The sequence below is a fragment of the Melanostigma gelatinosum genome (assembly GCF_949748355.1).
Source record: "Melanostigma gelatinosum genome assembly, chromosome: 1".
Taxonomy (NCBI): domain Eukaryota; kingdom Metazoa; phylum Chordata; class Actinopteri; order Perciformes; family Zoarcidae; genus Melanostigma; species Melanostigma gelatinosum.
Window position 1 is genome coordinate 798,673 of NC_136634.1, and position 19,555 is coordinate 818,227.

At 29.6% G+C, this 19,555-nt stretch overlaps 1 protein-coding gene across 1 annotated transcript in view; it reads right to left on the reverse strand.

The window, feature by feature from the left end:
• The window catches only part of phf21ab (PHD finger protein 21Ab), an 89,417-nt gene extending 70,280 nt beyond the window's left edge, over window positions 1-19,137 (reverse strand). The window contains exon 1 of the mRNA XM_079271956.1: window positions 19,014-19,137. The gene's annotated coding sequence lies outside the window, so the exon portion shown is untranslated. The remainder of the gene's footprint in view (window positions 1-19,013) is intronic.
• Window positions 19,138-19,555: the final 418 nt, after the last annotated feature.

The window sequence follows — 19,555 nt, forward strand, 5'->3', positions numbered from 1 at the left end:
AAGTACAGAAGTATTATCATCTGTGTGTAGTTATACTATCAACAGTTAAAGTACAGAAGTATTATCATCTGTGTGTAGTTATACTATAAACAGTTAAAGTACAGAAGTATATCATCTGTGTGTAGTTATACTATAAACAGTTAAAGTACAGAAGTATTATCATCTGTGTGTAGTTATACTATAAACAGTTAAAGTACAGAAGTATTATCATCTGTGTGTAGTTATACTATAAACAGTTAAAGTACAGAAGTATTATCATCTGTGTGTAGTTATACTATCAACAGTTAAAGTACAGAAGTATTATCATCTGTGTGTAGTTATACTATCAACAGTTAAAGTACAGAAGTATTATCATCTGTGTGTAGTTATACTATAACAGTTAAAGTACAGAAGTATTATCATCTGTGTGTAGTTATACTATCAACAGTTAAAGTACAGAAGTATTATCATCTGTGTGTAGTTATACTATCTACAGTTAAAGTACAGAAGTATTATCATCTGTGTGTAGTTATACTATCAACAGTTAAAGTACAGAAGTATTATCATCTGTGTGTAGTTATACTATCAACAGTTAAAGTACAGAAGTATTATCTGTGTGTAGTTATACTATCAACAGTTAAGTACAGAAGTATTATCATCTGTGTGTAGTTATACTATCAACAGTTAAAGTACAGAAGTATTATCATCTGTGTGTAGTTATACTATCAACAGTTAAAGTACAGAAGTATTATCATCTGTGTGTAGTTATACTATCAACAGTTAAAGTACAGAAGTATTATCATATGTGTGTAGTTATACTATCAACAGTTAAAGTACAGCAGTATTATCATCTGTGTGTAGTTATACTATAAACAGTTAAAGTACAGAAGTATTATCATCTGTGTGTAGTTATACTATAAACAGTTAAAGTACAGAAGTATTATCATCTGTGTGTAGTTATACTATAAACAGTTAAAGTACAGAAGTATTATCATCTGTGTGTAGTTATACTATCAACAGTTAAAGTACAGAAGTATTATCATCTGTGTGTAGTTATACTATCTACAGTTAAAGTACAGAAGTATTATCATCTGTGTGTAGTTATACTATAAACAGTTAAAGTACAGAAGTATTATCATCTGTGTGTAGTTATACTATAAACAGTAAAGTACAGAAGTATTATCATCTGTGTGTAGTTATACTATCAACAGTTAAAGTACAGAAGTATTATCATCTGTGTGTAGTTATACTATAAACAGTTAAAGTACAGAAGTATTATCATCTGTGTGTAGTTATACTATCAACAGTTAAAGTACAGAAGTATTATCATCTGTGTGTAGTTATACTATAAACAGTTAAAGTACAGAAGTATTATCATCTGTGTGTAGTTATACTATCAACAGTTAAAGTACAGAAGTATTATCATCTGTGTGTAGTTTATACTATCAACAGTTAAAGTACAGAAGTATTATCATCTGTTGTAGTTATACTATCAACAGTTAAAGTACAGAAGTATTATCATCTGTGTGTAGTTATACTATCAACAGTTAAAGTACAGAAGTATTATCTGTGTGTAGTTATACTATAAACAGTTAAAGTACAGAAGTATTATCATCTGTGTGTAGTTATACTATCAACAGTTAAAGTACAGAAGTATTATCATCTGTGTGTAGTTATACTATCAACAGTTAAAGTACAGAAGTATTATCATCTGTGTGTAGTTATACTATCAACAGTTAAAGTACAGAAGTATTATCATCTGTGTGTAGTTATACTATAAACAGTTAAAGTACAGAAGTATTATCATCTGTGTGTAGTTATACTATAAACAGTTAAAGTACAGAAGTATTATCATCTGTGTGTAGTTATACTATCAACAGTTAAAGTACAGAAGTATTATCATCTGTGTGTAGTTATACTATCAACAGTTAAAGTACAGAAGTATTATCATCTGTGTGTAGTTATACTATCAACAGTTAAAGTACAGAAGTATTATCATCTGTGTGTAGTTATACTATCAACAGTTAAAGTACAGAAGTATTATCATCTGTGTGTAGTTATACTATCAACAGTTAAAGTACAGAAGTATTATCATCTGTGTGTAGTTATACTATAAACAGTTAAAGTACAGAAGTATTATCATCTGTGTGTAGTTATACTATCAACAGTTAAAGTACAGAAGTATTATCATCTGTGTGTAGTTATACTATCAACAGTTAAAGTACAGAAGTATTATCATCTGTGTGTAGTTATACTATCAACAGTTAAAGTACAGAAGTATTATCATCTGTGTGTAGTTATACTATCAACAGTTAAAGTACAGAAGTATTATCATCTGTGTGTAGTTATACTATAAACAGTTAAAGTACAGAAGTATTATCATCTGTGTGTAGTTATACTATCAACAGTTAAAGTACAGAAGTATTATCATCTGTGTGTAGTTATACTATCAACAGTTAAAGTACAGAAGTATTATCATCTGTGTGTAGTTATACTATAAACAGTTAAAGTACAGAAGTATTATCATCTGTGTGTAGTTATACTATCAACAGTTAAAGTACAGAAGTATTATCATCTGTGTGTAGTTATACTATCAACAGTTAAAGTACAGAAGTATTATCATCTGTGTGTAGTTATACTATCAACAGTTAAAGTACAGAAGTATTATCATCTGTGTGTAGTTATACTATAAACAGTTAAAGTACAGAAGTATTATCATCTGTGTGTAGTTATACTATCAACGTTAAAGTACAGAAGTATTATCATCTGTGTGTAGTTATACTATCAACAGTTAAAGTACAGAAGTATTATCTGTGTGTAGTTATACTATAAACAGTTAAAGTACAGAAGTATTATCATCTGTGTGTAGTTATACTATCAACAGTTAAAGTACAGAAGTATTATCTGTGTGTAGTTATACTATCAACAGTTAAAGTACAGAAGTATTATATCTGTGTGTAGTTATACTATCAACAGTTAAAGTACAGAAGTATTATCATCTGTGTGTAGTTATACTATCAACAGTTAAAGTACAGAAGTATTATCATCTGTGTGTAGTTATACTATCAACAGTTAAAGTACAGAAGTATTATCATCTGTGTGTAGTTATACTATCAACAGTTAAAGTACAGAAGTATTATCATCTGTGTGTAGTTATACTATCAACAGTTAAAGTACAGAAGTATTATCATCTGTGTGTAGTTATACTATCAACAGTTAAAGTACAGAAGTATTATCATCTGTGTGTAGTTATACTATCAACAGTTAAAGTACAGAAGTATTATCATCTGTGTGTAGTTATACTATCAACAGTTAAAGTACAGAAGTATTATCATCTGTGTGTAGTTATACTATCAACAGTTAAAGTACAGAAGTATTATCATCTGTGTGTAGTTATACTATCAACAGTTAAAGTACAGAAGTATTATCATATGTGTGTAGTTTATACTATAAACAGTTAAAGTACAGAAGTATTATCATCTGTGTGTAGTTATACTATCAACAGTTAAAGTACAGAAGTATTATCATCTGTGTGTAGTTATACTATCAACAGTTAAAGTACAGAAGTATTATCATCTGTGTGTAGTTATACTATCAACAGTTAAAGTACAGAAGTATTATCATATGTGTGTAGTTATACTATCAACAGTTAAAGTACAGCAGTATTATCATCTGTGTGTAGTTATACTATCAACAGTTAAAGTACAGAAGTATTATCATCTGTGTGTAGTTATACTATCAACAGTTAAAGTACAGAAGTATTATCATCTGTGTGTAGTTATACTATCAACAGTTAAAGTACAGAAGTATTATCATCTGTGTGTAGTTATACTATCAACAGTTAAAGTACAGAAGTATTATCATCTGTGTGTAGTTATACTATCAACAGTTAAAGTACAGAAGTATTATCATCTGTGTGTAGTTATACTATCAACAGTTAAAGTACAGAAGTATTATCATCTGTGTGTAGTTATACTATCAACAGTTAAAGTACAGAAGTATTATCATCTGTGTGTAGTTATACTATCAACAGTTAAAGTACAGAAGTATTATCATCTGTGTGTAGTTATACTATCAACAGTTAAAGTACAGAAGTATTATCATCTGTGTGTAGTTATACTATCAACAGTTAAAGTATAGAAGTATTATCATCTGTGTGTAGTTATACTATCAACAGTTAAAGTACAGAAGTATTATCATCTGTGTGTAGTTATACTATCAACAGTTAAAGTACAGAAGTATTATCATCTGTGTGTAGTTATACTATCAACAGTAAAGTACAGAAGTATTATCATATGTGTGTAGTTATACTATCAACAGTTAAAGTACAGCAGTATTATCATCTGTGTGTAGTTATACTATCAACAGTTAAAGTACAGAAGTATTATCATCTGTGTGTAGTTATACTATCAACAGTTAAAGTACAGAAGTATTATCATCTGTGTGTAGTTATACTATCTACAGTTAAAGTACAGAAGTATTATCATCTGTGTGTAGTTATACTATCAACAGTTAAAGTACAGAAGTATTATCATCTGTGTGTAGTTATACTATCAACAGTTAAAGTACAGAAGTATTATCATCTGTGTGTAGTTATACTATCAACAGTTAAAGTACAGAAGTATTATCATCTGTGTGTAGTTATACTATCTACAGTTAAAGTACAGAAGTATTATCATCTGTGTGTAGTTATACTATCAACAGTTAAAGTACAGAAGTATTATCATCTGTGTGTAGTTATACTATCAACAGTTAAAGTATAGAAGTATTATCATCTGTGTGTAGTTATACTATCAACAGTTAAAGTACAGAAGTATTATCATCTGTGTGTAGTTATACTATCAACAGTTAAAGTATAGAAGTATTATCATCTGTGTGTAGTTATACTATCAACAGTTAAAGTACAGAAGTATTATCATCTGTGTGTAGTTATACTATCAACAGTTAAAGTATAGAAGTATTATCATCTGTGTGTAGTTATACTATCAACAGTTAAAGTATAGAAGTATTATCATCTGTGTGTAGTTATACTATCAACAGTTAAAGTACAGAAGTATTATCATCTGTGTGTAGTTATACTATCAACAGTTAAAGTACAGAAGTATTATCATCTGTGTGTAGTTATACTATCAACAGTTAAAGTATAGAAGTATTATCATCTGTGTGTAGTTATACTATCAACAGTTAAAGTACAGAAGTATTATCATCTGTGTGTAGTTATACTATCAACAGTTAAAGTACAGAAGTATTATCATCTGTGTGTAGTTATACTATCAACAGTTAAAGTACAGAAGTATTATCATCTGTGTGTAGTTATACTATCAACAGTTAAAGTATAGAAGTATTATCATCTGTGTGTAGTTATACTATCAACAGTTAAAGTACAGAAGTATTATCATCTGTGTGTAGTTATACTATCAACAGTTAAAGTACAGAAGTATTATCATCTGTGTGTAGTTATACTATCAACAGTTAAAGTATAGAAGTATTATCATCTGTGTGTAGTTATACTATCAACAGTTAAAGTACAGAAGTATTATCATCTGTGTGTAGTTATACTATCAACAGTTAAAGTATAGAAGTATTATCATCTGTGTGTAGTTATACTATCAACAGTTAAAGTACAGAAGTATTATCATCTGTGTGTAGTTATACTATCAACAGTTAAAGTACAGAAGTATTATCATCTGTGTGTAGTTATACTATCAACAGTTAAAGTACAGAAGTATTATCATCTGTGTGTAGTTATACTATCAACAGTTAAAGTATAGAAGTATTATCATCTGTGTGTAGTTATACTATCAACAGTTAAAGTACAGAATTATTATCATCTGTGTGTAGTTATACTATCAACAGTTAAAGTACAGAAGTATTATCATCTGTGTGTAGTTATACTATCAACAGTTAAAGTATAGAAGTATTATCATATGTGTGTAGTTATACTATCAACAGTTAAGTATAGAAGTATTATCATCTGTGTGTAGTTATACTATCAACAGTTAAAGTACAGAAGTATTATCATCTGTGTGTAGTTATACTATCAACAGTTAAGTATAGAAGTATTATCATCTGTGTGTAGTTATACTATCAACAGTTAAAGTATAGAAGTATTATCATCTGTGTGTAGTTATACTATCAACAGTTAAAGTACAGAAGTATTATCATCTGTGTGTAGTTATACTATCAACAGTTAAAGTACAGAAGTATTATCATATGTGTGTAGTTATACTATCAACAGTTAAAGTACAGAAGTATTATCATCTGTGTGTAGTTATACTATCAACAGTTAAAGTACAGAAGTATTATCATCTGTGTGTAGTTATACTATCAACAGTTAAAGTATAGAAGTATTATCATATGTGTGTAGTTATACTATCAACAGTTAAAGTACAGAAGTATTATCATCTGTGTGTAGTTATACTATCAACAGTTAAAGTATAGAAGTATTATCATATGTGTGTAGTTATACTATCAACAGTTAAAGTACAGAAGTATTATCATCTGTGTGTAGTTATACTATCAACAGTTAAAGTATAGAAGTATTATCATCTGTGTGTAGTTATACTATCAACAGTTAAAGTACAGAAGTATTATCATCTGTGTGTAGTTATACTATCAACAGTTAAAGTACAGAAGTATTATCATCTGTGTGTAGTTATACTATCAACAGTTAAAGTACAGAAGTATTATCATATGTGTGTAGTTATACTATCAACAGTTAAAGTACAGAAGTATTATCTGTGTGTAGTTATACTATCAACAGTTAAAGTACAGAAGTATTATCTGTGTGTAGTTATACTATCACAGTTAAAGTACAGAAGTATTATCATATGTGTGTAGTTATATATAAACAGTTAAAGTACAGAAGTATTATCATCTGTGTGTAGTTATACTATCAACAGTTAAAGTACAGAAGTATTATCATCTGTGTGTAGTTATACTATCAACAGTTAAAGTACAGAAGTATTATCATCTGTGTGTAGTTATACTAATAAACAGTTAAAGTACAGAAGTATTATCTGTGTGTAGTTATACTATCAACAGTTAAAGTACAGAAGTATTATCATCTGTGTGTAGTTATACTATCAACAGTTAAAGTACAGAAGTATTATCATCTGTGTGTAGTTATACTATCAACAGTTAAAGTACAGAAGTATTATCATCTGTGTGTAGTTATACTATAAACAGTTAAAGTACAGAAGTATTATCATATGTGTGTAGTTATACTATCAACAGTTAAAGTACAGAAGTATTATCATCTGTGTGTAGTTATACTATCAACAGTTAAAGTACAGAAGTATTATCATCTGTGTGTAGTTATACTATAAACAGTTAAAGTACAGAAGTATATCATCTGTGTGTAGTTATACTATCAACAGTTAAAGTACAGAAGTATTATCATCTGTGTGTAGTTATACTATAAACAGTTAAAGTACAGAAGTATTATCTGTGTGTAGTTATACTATCAACAGTTAAAGTACAGAAGTATTATCATCTGTGTGTAGTTATACTATAAACAGTTAAAGTACAGAAGTATTATCATCTGTGTGTAGTTATACTATCAACAGTTAAAGTACAGAAGTATTATCATCTGTGTGTAGTTTTACTATAAACAGTTAAAGTACAGAAGTATTATCATATGTGTGTAGTTATACTATCAACAGTTAAAGTACAGAAGTATTATCATCTGTGTGTAGTTATACTATCAACAGTTAAAGTACAGAAGTATTATCATCTGTGTGTAGTTATACTATCAACAGTTAAAGTACAGAAGTATTATCATCTGTGTGTAGTTATACTATAAACAGTTAAAGTATAGAAGTATTATCATCTGTGTGTAGTTATACTATAAACAGTTAAAGTACAGAAGTATTATCATATGTGTGTAGTTATACTATAAACAGTTAAAGTACAGAAGTATTATCATCTGTGTGTAGTTATACTATAAACAGTTAAAGTACAGAAGTATTATCATATGTGTAGTTATACTATCAACAGTTAAAGTACAGAAGTATTATCATCTGTGTGTAGTTATACTATCAACAGTTAAAGTACAGAAGTATTATCATCTGTGTGTAGTTATACTATCAACAGTTAAAGTACAGAAGTATTATCATCTGTGTGTAGTTATACTATCAACAGTTAAAGTACAGAAGTATTATCATCTGTGTGTAGTTATACTATAAACAGTTAAAGTATAGAAGTATTATCATCTGTGTGTAGTTATACTATCAACAGTTAAAGTATAGAAGTATTATCATCTGTGTGTAGTTATACTATCAACAGTTAAAGTACAGAAGTATTATCATCTGTGTGTAGTTATACTATAAACAGTTAAAGTACAGAAGTATTATCATCTGTGTGTAGTTATACTATCAACAGTTAAAGTACAGAAGTATTATCATCTGTGTGTAGTTATACTATAAACAGTTAAAGTATAGAAGTATTATCATCTGTGTGTAGTTATACTATCTACAGTTAAAGTACAGAAGTATTATCATCTGTGTGTAGTTATACTATAAACAGTTAAAGTACAGAAGTATTATCATCTGTGTGTAGTTATACTATCAACAGTTAAAGTACAGAAGTATTATCATCTGTGTGTAGTTATACTATAAACAGTTAAAGTACAGAAGTATTATCATCTGTGTGTAGTTATACTATCTACAGTTAAAGTACAGAAGTATTATCATATGTGTGTAGTTATACTATCTACAGTTAAAGTATAGAAGTATTATCATCTGTGTGTAGTTATACTATCAACAGTTAAAGTACAGAAGTATTATCATCTGTGTGTAGTTATACTATAAACAGTTAAAGTACAGAAGTATTATCATATGTGTGTAGTTATACTATCAACAGTTAAAGTACAGAAGTATTATCATCTGTGTGTAGTTATACTATAAACAGTTAAAGTACAGAAGTATTATCATATGTGTGTAGTTATACTATCAACAGTTAAAGTATAGAAGTATTATCATCTGTGTGTAGTTATACTATAAACAGTTAAAGTACAGAAGTATTATCATCTGTGTGTAGTTATACTATCAACAGTTAAAGTACAGAAGTATTATCATATGTGTGTAGTTATACTATCAACAGTTAAAGTACAGAAGTATTATCATCTGTGTGTAGTTATACTATCAACAGTTAAAGTACAGAAGTATTATCATATGTGTGTAGTTATACTATCTACAGTTAAAGTATAGAAGTATTATCATCTGTGTGTAGTTATACTATAAACAGTTAAAGTACAGAAGTATTATCATATGTGTGTAGTTATACTATCTACAGTTAAAGTATAGAAGTATTATCATCTGTGTGTAGTTATACTATAAACAGTTAAAGTACAGAAGTATTATCATCTGTGTGTAGTTATACTATCTACAGTTAAAGTACAGAAGTATTATCATCTGTGTGTAGTTATACTATAAACAGTTAAAGTACAGAAGTATTATCATCTGTGTGTAGTTATACTATCTACAGTTAAAGTACAGAAGTATTATCATCTGTGTGTAGTTATACTATCAACAGTTAAAGTACAGAAGTATTATCATCTGTGTGTAGTTATACTATAAACAGTTAAAGTACAGAAGTATTATCATCTGTGTGTAGTTATACTATAAACAGTTAAAGTACAGAAGTATTATCATCTGTGTGTAGTTATACTATCAACAGTTAAAGTACAGAAGTATTATCATCTGTGTGTAGTTATACTATCTACAGTTAAAGTACAGAAGTATTATCATCTGTGTGTAGTTATACTATAAACAGTTAAAGTACAGAAGTATTATCATCTGTGTGTAGTTATACTATCTACAGTTAAAGTACAGAGTATTATCATATGTGTGTAGTATACTATCTACAGTTAAAGTATAGAAGTATTATCATCTGTGTGTAGTTATACTATAAACAGTTAAAGTACAGAAGTATTATCATATGTGTGTAGTTATACTATCTACAGTTAAAGTATAGAAGTATTATCATCTGTGTGTAGTTATACTATAAACAGTTAAAGTACAGAAGTATTATCATCTGTGTGTAGTTATACTATAAACAGTTAAAGTACAGAAGTATTATCATATGTGTGTAGTTATACTATCAACAGTTAAAGTACAGAAGTATTATCATCTGTGTGTAGTTATACTATAAACAGTTAAAGTACAGAAGTATTATCATCTGTGTGTAGTTATACTATCAACAGTTAAAGTACAGAAGTATTATCATCTGTGTGTAGTTATACTATCAACAGTTAAAGTACAGAAGTATTATCATCTGTGTGTAGTTATACTATCAACAGTTAAAGTACAGAAGTATTATCATCTGTGTGTAGTTATACTATAAACAGTTAAAGTATAGAAGTATTATCATCTGTGTGTAGTTATACTATCTACAGTTAAAGTACAGAAGTATTATCATCTGTGTGTAGTTATACTATCTACAATTAAAGTACAGAAGTATTATCATATGTGTGTAGTTATACTATCTACAGTTAAAGTACAGAAGTATTATCATCTGTGTGTAGTTATACTATAAACAGTTAAAGTATAGAAGTATTATCATCTGTGTGTAGTTATACTATCTACAGTTAAAGTACAGAAGTATTATCATCTGTGTGTAGTTATACTATCTACAATTAAAGTACAGAAGTATTATCATATGTGTGTAGTTATACTATCTACAGTTAAAGTACAGAAGTATTATCATCTGTGTGTAGTTATACTATCAACAGTTAAAGTACATAAGTATCATCTGTGTGTAGTTATACTATCTACAGTTAAAGTACATAAGTATCATCTGTGTGTAGTTATACTATCTACAGTTAAAGTACAGAAGTATTATCATCTGTGTGTAGTTATACTATCAACAGTTAAAGTACAGAAGTATTATCATCTGTGTGTAGTTATACTATCAACAGTTAAAGTATAGAAGTATTATCATCTGTGTTTAGTTATACTATCAACAGTTAAAGTACAGAAGTATTATCATCTGTGTGTAGTTATACTATCAACAGTTAAAGTATAGAAGTATTATCATCTGTGTGTAGTTATACTATCAACAGTTAAAGTACAGAAGTATTATCATCTGTGTGTAGTTATACTATCAACAGTTAAAGTACAGAAGTATTATCATCTGTGTGTAGTTATACTATCTACAGTTAAAGTACAGAAGTATTATCATCTGTGTGTAGTTATACTATCAACAGTTAAAGTACAGAAGTATTATCATCTGTGTGTAGTTATACTATCAACAGTTAAAGTATAGAAGTATTATCATCTGTGTGTAGTTATACTATCAACAGTTAAAGTACAGAAGTATTATCATATGTGTGTAGTTATACTATAAACAGTTAAAGTACAGAAGTATTATCATCTGTGTGTAGTTATACTATCTACAGTTAAAGTATAGAAGTATTATCATCTGTGTTTAGTTATACTATAAACAGTTAAAGTACAGAAGTATTATCATCTGTGTGTAGTTATACTATCAACAGTTAAAGTACAGAAGTATTATCATCTGTGTGTAGTTATACTATAAACAGTTAAAGTACAGAAGTATTATCATATGTGTGTAGTTATACTATCTACAGTTAAAGTATAGAAGTATTATCATCTGTGTTTAGTTATACTATAACAGTAAAGTACAGAAGTATTATCATCTGTGTGTAGTTATACTATCAACAGTTAAAGTACAGAAGTATTATCATCTGTGTGTAGTTATACTATCAACAGTTAAAGTACAGAAGTATTATCATCTGTGTGTAGTTATACTATCTACAGTTAAAGTACAGAAGTATTATCATCTGTGTGTAGTTATACTATCTACAATTAAAGTACAGAAGTATTATCATATGTGTGTAGTTATACTATCTACAGTTAAAGTACAGAAGTATTATCATCTGTGTGTAGTTATACTATCTACAGTTAAAGTACATAAGTATCATCTGTGTGTAGTTATACTATCTACAGTTAAAGTACATAAGTATCATCTGTGTGTAGTTATACTATCTACAGTTAAAGTACAGAAGTATTATCATCTGTGTGTAGTTATACTATCAACAGTTAAAGTACATAAGTATCATCTGTGTGTAGTTATACTATCAACAGTTAAAAGTACAGAAGTATTATCATCTGTGTGTAGTTATACTATAAACAGTTAAAGTACAGAAGTATTATCATCTGTGTGTAGTTATACTATCAACAGTTAAAGTACAGAAGTATTATCAATCTGTGTGTAGTTATACTATCAACAGTTAAAGTACAGAAGTATTATCATCTGTGTGTAGTTATACTATCTACAGTTAAAGTACAGAAGTATTATCATCTGTGTGTAGTTATACTATAAACAGTTAAAGTACAGAAGTATTATCATCTGTGTGTAGTTATACTATCAACAGTTAAAGTACAGAAGTATTATCATCTGTGTGTAGTTATACTATCTACAGTTAAAGTACAGAAGTATTATCATCTGTGTGTAGTTATACTATAAACAGTTAAAGTACAGAAGTATTATCATCTGTGTGTAGTTATACTATAACAGTTAAAGTACAGAAGTATTATCATCTGTGTGTAGTTATACTATAAACAGTTAAAGTACAGAAGTATTATCATCTGTGTGTAGTTATACTATCAACAGTTAAAGTATAGAAGTATTATCATCTGTGTGTAGTTATACTATCTACAGTTAAAGTACAGAAGTATTATCATCTGTGTGTAGTTATACTATCAACAGTTAAAGTACAGAAGTATTATCATCTGTGTGTAGTTATACTATCAACAGTTAAAGTATAGAAGTATTATCATCTGTGTGTAGTTATACTATCTACAGTTAAAGTACAGAAGTATTATCATCTGTGTGTAGTTATACTATCTACAGTTAAAGTACAGAAGTATTATCATCTGTGTGTAGTTATACTATCAACAGTTAAAGTACAGAAGTATTATCATCTGTGTGTAGTTTATACTATCAACAGTTAAAGTACAGAAGTATTATCATCTGTGTGTAGTTATACTATCAACAGTTAAAGTATAGAAGTATTATCATCTGTGTGTAGTTATACTATCTACAGTTAAAGTACAGAAGTATTATCATCTGTGTGTAGTTATACTATCAACAGTTAAAGTACAGAAGTATTATCATCTGTGTGTAGTTATACTATCAACAGTTAAAGTATAGAAGTATTATCATCTGTGTGTAGTTATACTATCAACAGTTAAAGTACAGAAGTATTATCATCTGTGTGTAGTTATACTATCAACAGTTAAAGTATAGAAGTATTATCATCTGTGTGTAGTTATACTATCTACAGTTAAAGTACAGAAGTATTATCATCTGTGTGTAGTTATACTATCAACAGTTAAAGTACAGAAGTATTATCATCTGTGTGTAGTTATACTATCTACAGTTAAAGTACAGAAGTATTATCATCTGTGTGTAGTTATACTATAAACAGTTAAAGTACAGAAGTATTATCATCTGTGTGTAGTTATACTATAAACAGTTAAAGTACAGAAGTATTATCATCTGTGTGTAGTTATACTATCAACAGTTAAAGTATAGAAGTATTATCATCTGTGTGTAGTTATACTATCTACAGTTAAAGTACAGAAGTATTATCATCTGTGTGTAGTTATACTATCAACAGTTAAAGTATAGAAGTATTATCATCTGTGTGTAGTTATACTATCAACAGTTAAAGTACAGAAGTATTATCATCTGTGTGTAGTTATACTATCAACAGTTAAAGTACAGAAGTATTATCATCTGTGTGTAGTTATACTATCTACAGTTAAAGTACAGAAGTATTATCATCTGTGTGTAGTTATACTATCTACAGTTAAAGTACAGAAGTATTATCATCTGTGTGTAGTTATACTATCTACAGTTAAAGTACAGAAGTATTATCATCTGTGTGTAGTTATACTATCAACAGTTAAAGTACAGAAGTATTATCTGTGTGTAGTTATACTATCTACAGTTAAAGTACAGAAGTATTATCATCTGTGTGTAGTTATACTATAAACAGTTAAAGTACAGAAGTATTATCATCTGTGTGTAGTTATACTATCTACAGTTAAAGTACAGAAGTATTATCATCTGTGTGTAGTTATACTATCAACAGTTAAAGTACAGAAGTATTATCATCTGTGTGTAGTTATACTATCAACAGTTAAAGTACAGAAGTATTATCATCTGTGTGTAGTTATACTATAAACAGTTAAAGTACAGAGTATTATCATATGTGTGTAGTTATACTATCAACAGTTAAAGTACAGAAGTATTATCATCTGTGTGTAGTTATACTATAAACAGTTAAAGTACAGAAGTATTATCATCTGTGTGTAGTTATACTATCTACAGTTAAAGTACAGAAGTATTATCATATGTGTGTAGTTATACTATCTACAGTTAAAGTACAGAAGTATTATCATCTGTGTGTAGTTATACTATAAACAGTTAAAGTACAGAAGTATTATCATCTGTGTGTAGTTATACTATCTACAGTTAAAGTACAGAAGTATTATCATCTGTGTGTAGTTATACTATAAACAGTTAAAGTACAGAAGTATTATCATCTGTGTGTAGTTATACTATAAACAGTTAAGTACAGAAGTATTATCATCTGTGTGTAGTTATACTATAAACAGTTAAAGTACAGAAGTATTATCATCTGTGTGTAGTTATACTATAAACAGTTAAAGTACAGAAGTATTATCATCTGTGTGTAGTTATACTATCAACAGTTAAAGTACAGAAGTATTATCATCTGTGTGTAGTTATACTATAAACAGTTAAAGTACAGAAGTATTATCATATGTGTGTAGTTATACTATAAACAGTTAAAGTACAGAAGTATTATCATCTGTGTGTAGTTATACTATCAACAGTTAAAGTACAGAAGTATTATCATCTGTGTGTAGTTATACTATCTACAGTTAAAGTACAGAAGTATTATCATATGTGTGTAGTTATACTATCTACAGTTAAAGTACATAAGTATCATCTGTGTGTAGTTATACTATCAACAGTTAAAGTACAGAAGTATTATCATCTGTGTGTAGTTATACTATCTACAGTTAAAGTACAGAAGTATTATCATATGTGTGTAGTTATACTATCTACAGTTAAAGTACATAAGTATCATCTGTGTGTAGTTATACTATCAACAGTTAAAGTACAGAAGTATTATCATCTGTGTGTAGTTATACTATCTACAGTTAAAGTACAGAAGTATTATCATCTGTGTGTAGTTATACTATCTACAGTTAAAGTACAGAAGTATTATCATCTGTGTGTAGTTATACTATCAACAGTTAAAGTACAGAAGTATTATCATCTGTGTGTAGTTATACTATCAACAGTTAAAGTACAGAAGTATTATCTGTGTGTAGTTATACTATCTACAGTTAAAGTACAGAAGTATTATCATCTGTGTGTAGTTATACTATAAACAGTTAAAGTACAGAAGTATTATCATCTGTGTGTAGTTATACTATCTACAGTTAAAGTACAGAAGTATTATCATCTGTGTGTAGTTATACTATCAACAGTTAAAGTACAGAAGTATTATCATCTGTGTGTAGTTTATACTATCTACAGTTAAAGTACAGAAGTATTATCATATGTGTGTAGTTATACTATCTACAGTTAAAGTACATAAGTATCATCTGTGTGTAGTTATACTATCAACAGTTAAAGTACAGAAGTATTATCATCTGTGTGTAGTTATACTATAAACAGTTAAAGTACAGAAGTATTATCATCTGTGTGTAGTTATACTATAAACAGTTAAAGTACAGAAGTATTATCATATGTGTGTAGTTATACTATCTACAGTTAAAGTACAGAAGTATTATCATCTGTGTGTAGTTATACTATCTACAGTTAAAGTACAGAAGTATTATCATATGTGTGTAGTTATATACTATCTACAGTTAAAGTACATAAGTATCATCTGTGTGTAGTTATACTATCAACAGTTAAAGTACAGAAGTATTATCATCTGTGTGTAGTTATACTATAAACAGTTAAAGTACAGAAGTATTATCATCTGTGTGTAGTTATACTATCAACAGTTAAAGTACAGAAGTATTATCATCTGTGTGTAGTTATACTATCAACAGTTAAAGTACAGAAGTATTATCATCTGTGTGTAGTTATACTATAACAGTTAAAGTACAGAAGTATTATCATCTGTGTGTAGTTATACTATCAACAGTTAAAGTACAGAAGTATTATCATCTGTGTGTAGTTATACTATCAACAGTTAAAGTACAGAAGTATTATCATCTGTGTGTAGTTATACTATCAACAGTTAAAGTACAGAAGTATTATCATCTGTGTGTAGTTATACTATAAACAGTTAAAGTACAGAAGTATTATCATATGTGTGTAGTTATACTGTCTACAGTTAAAGTACAGAAGTATTATCATATGTGTGTAGTTATACTATCAACAGTTAAAGTACAGAAGTATTATCATCTGTGTGTAGTTATACTATCAACAGTTAAAGTACAGAAGTATTATCATCTGTGTGTAGTTATACTGTCAACAGTTAAAGTACAGAAGTATTATCATCTGTGTGTAGTTATACTATCAACAGTTAAAGTATAGAAGTATTATCTGTGTGTAGTTATACTATCAACAGTTAAAGTACAGAAGTATTATCATATGTGTGTAGTTATACTGTCTACAGTTAAAGTACAGAAGTATTATCATATGTGGTAGTTATACTATCAACAGTTAAAGTACAGAAGTATTATCATATGTGTGTACTTATACTGTCTACAGTTAAAGTACATAAGTATTATCTGTGTGTAGTTATACTATCAACAGTTAAAGTATAGAAGTATTATCTGTGTGTAGTTATACTATCAACAGTTAAAGTACAGAAGTATTATCATATGTGTGTAGTTATACTGTCTACAGTTAAAGTACAGAAGTATTATCATCTTTGTGTGGTATCAGTAGTAAAGGTAGAAAAGTACTACTATTATTATCTCAGTCATACTGAAGATGATAAGTAGCAGTGCAGTAAAAAGTACAACAGTTCTCTCCGAGATACTGTGGAGTAGAAGTCGAAAGTAGTATCCTATAAAATGTAAATACTCTAGTTATGTATTAGTACCTGAAAAAGATACCGTACTTAAATCGCTGGATTTTACTAAAAGTACTTTCTGACGAAGAGAAAGTATTTCTCTATGAAATGTACTGGAGTAGAAGTATCGGCAGAAAGTAGCATTGGATATTTGAGTTACGTACATGTACCTCAAAATGATACTAAAGTACATGACTGAAGTACTTTGTGATGTAAACAGTGAGAGCTCGTCACCTCTATGACTCAAGACTATACTATTTAAAAAACACTTTTAAGAAGCTCGTAGTTTTTCTGTACATCAGAGTACAGCAGTATGTACTCACTGGGGAGTACTTGTTCCCGGTGGGACATGAAGTTGTCGGGATAAAAACTTCCATCAGCATCACATGCAGGAGTACAAGTACATCGAAATGAAACTCATGTTTATAACTTGGGTAAAAGTACTTCCTGATCAAGACAAAGAAAGAGAAACCACATAAAACTACAGTGGTGGGTAACTATATGTAAAATATTACATCATAAAGTATTTGTTAGTTATATATACCATCTGAATATACAACTTCGGCTCCCTGATAAATGTAATACAATGTGTTCCCCTTAACTGTGGTAGAGTAGAAGAATAAATACTCAAGTTAAGAACAAGTACCTCAAAATGCCAACGTTCGGTAAGAGTTGTGAATAAGTACTTTGTGAAAGTACTGCTGCAGTAATGTCTCTGTGACTAACTAACGTGTCACACCAGACTACTGTTACGAATACAGTTTGTAAGAAGCGCGTAGTATTACATCAGAATGTAAACGCTGGTTAATCAGGAGTACGTGTTCCCTGAGTGGGACATGAAGTTTTCTGGGTAATAAACTTCATCAGCATCACACGCTGCTGCAGAGGGCCCCGAAAACACACAGAAGAAAAATAAGCTAAAATGGAGGTTTGAGGATGAGATGCGTGAAGAGTTCACACTGAAAAGTGGGTTTTCTGTTTGTTTGAGCGGTGAAATAAATGTTTTATAACCTTCTTATGAAGCCACTATAGAGGCCGATTAGAAGGTTTAATCTCCACCTTTATAAAAATAGAATATACTGTGTGTGTGTGTGTGTGTGTGTATGTATGTATGTATGTATGTATGTATGTATGTATGTATGTATATATATATATATATATATGTATATATGTATATGTGGTATATATATATATATATATATATATATATATATATATATATATATATATATATGTGTGTATATATATATATATATATATATATATATATATATATATATATATATATATATATATATATATAAATAAACTACCACGTCTACCTAAATGCTCCTCAATGTTGGTAAAAAAAGCATCAAAATAAAGACCCTGAACGCATCCGCGACATTGCGCCGCTGTGAAAGAGAACAAGTGTTAGCAGGTAGCAGCTAATGCCAATGCTAACCATCAATGCGAGCATGCTAGGGGCTAACCGAAGCTAACTAACTTACATCAAAGATAAATAACGTCGTTCGGCGGAAGTATACGTGACAGAAGAAGAAACACACACCACATAGAGAGAAAACAAGAGAGGGAGAATCACATAAAATAGTCCCCCTAAAAACAGGACGCCATCTTTCTGAATTATGACACAGAGCAGCAGACGTTAGTCTAGTCTAAGTTATATGTGGGCCGAGAAGAAGAAAACACACACACACACACACACACACACACACACACACCCCAGCTAAAGCACACAGAAACACGAGCCGAACCACCACCACCGGAGGCTTTAGCTCGTAACACCTGCCCGCTAAACACACGCTAAAAACACACCGATGGACACAACGACGGACGAGGCGGTGACACACAACGTGAAGTTTTTATGAAACACGGAGAGAAAATTAAAGTTATGGAAATAAAAAAATAAAAAAAGAAGAGCCCAATGTGCACTTACTCAGCAGCAGTCCGCCTTGTGGATTAATTAAATATATATCTCTCTATATATCCAATCCACGGTGCAGTAACAGCAGCATGCACGAGAGAGTCCGGCCCAGAGCTTTGTGTTGTTGAAGTATTTTATATTTTAGTTTTGGTTAAATTTGCGTTAAAAAAAAAACAGAGAAACTGAAGCTACAAAACAAGAAGAACTCTTCTTCAATCTCATTCAGCTCACAGCCGCAGCACGAAGCACGGATCACTGCGCCGCGGAGCTGGGAAAGGAAAGAAGGGGAGGGGGGGGGGAGACGAAAAACTACTCGCGCGCACAACTGACGCGCGTGGCACCACGATAAAGAGATCGACGCGTACATGCTCCGCCGGTAAAGTTCGTTAAATCGAACTGATCGGCCGCACCGGACGCAGAGAAAATGTGTTCGAAAAGCGGACTACTTTTTAGTGTCGGTGCGGCGAATTTATTTCCCTTTGCCAAAGGAACGGTGGTGCTGCGGACTCCCATTGCCTAGGGAAAAAACCCGGATGTAAACTCAGCAAAACTCT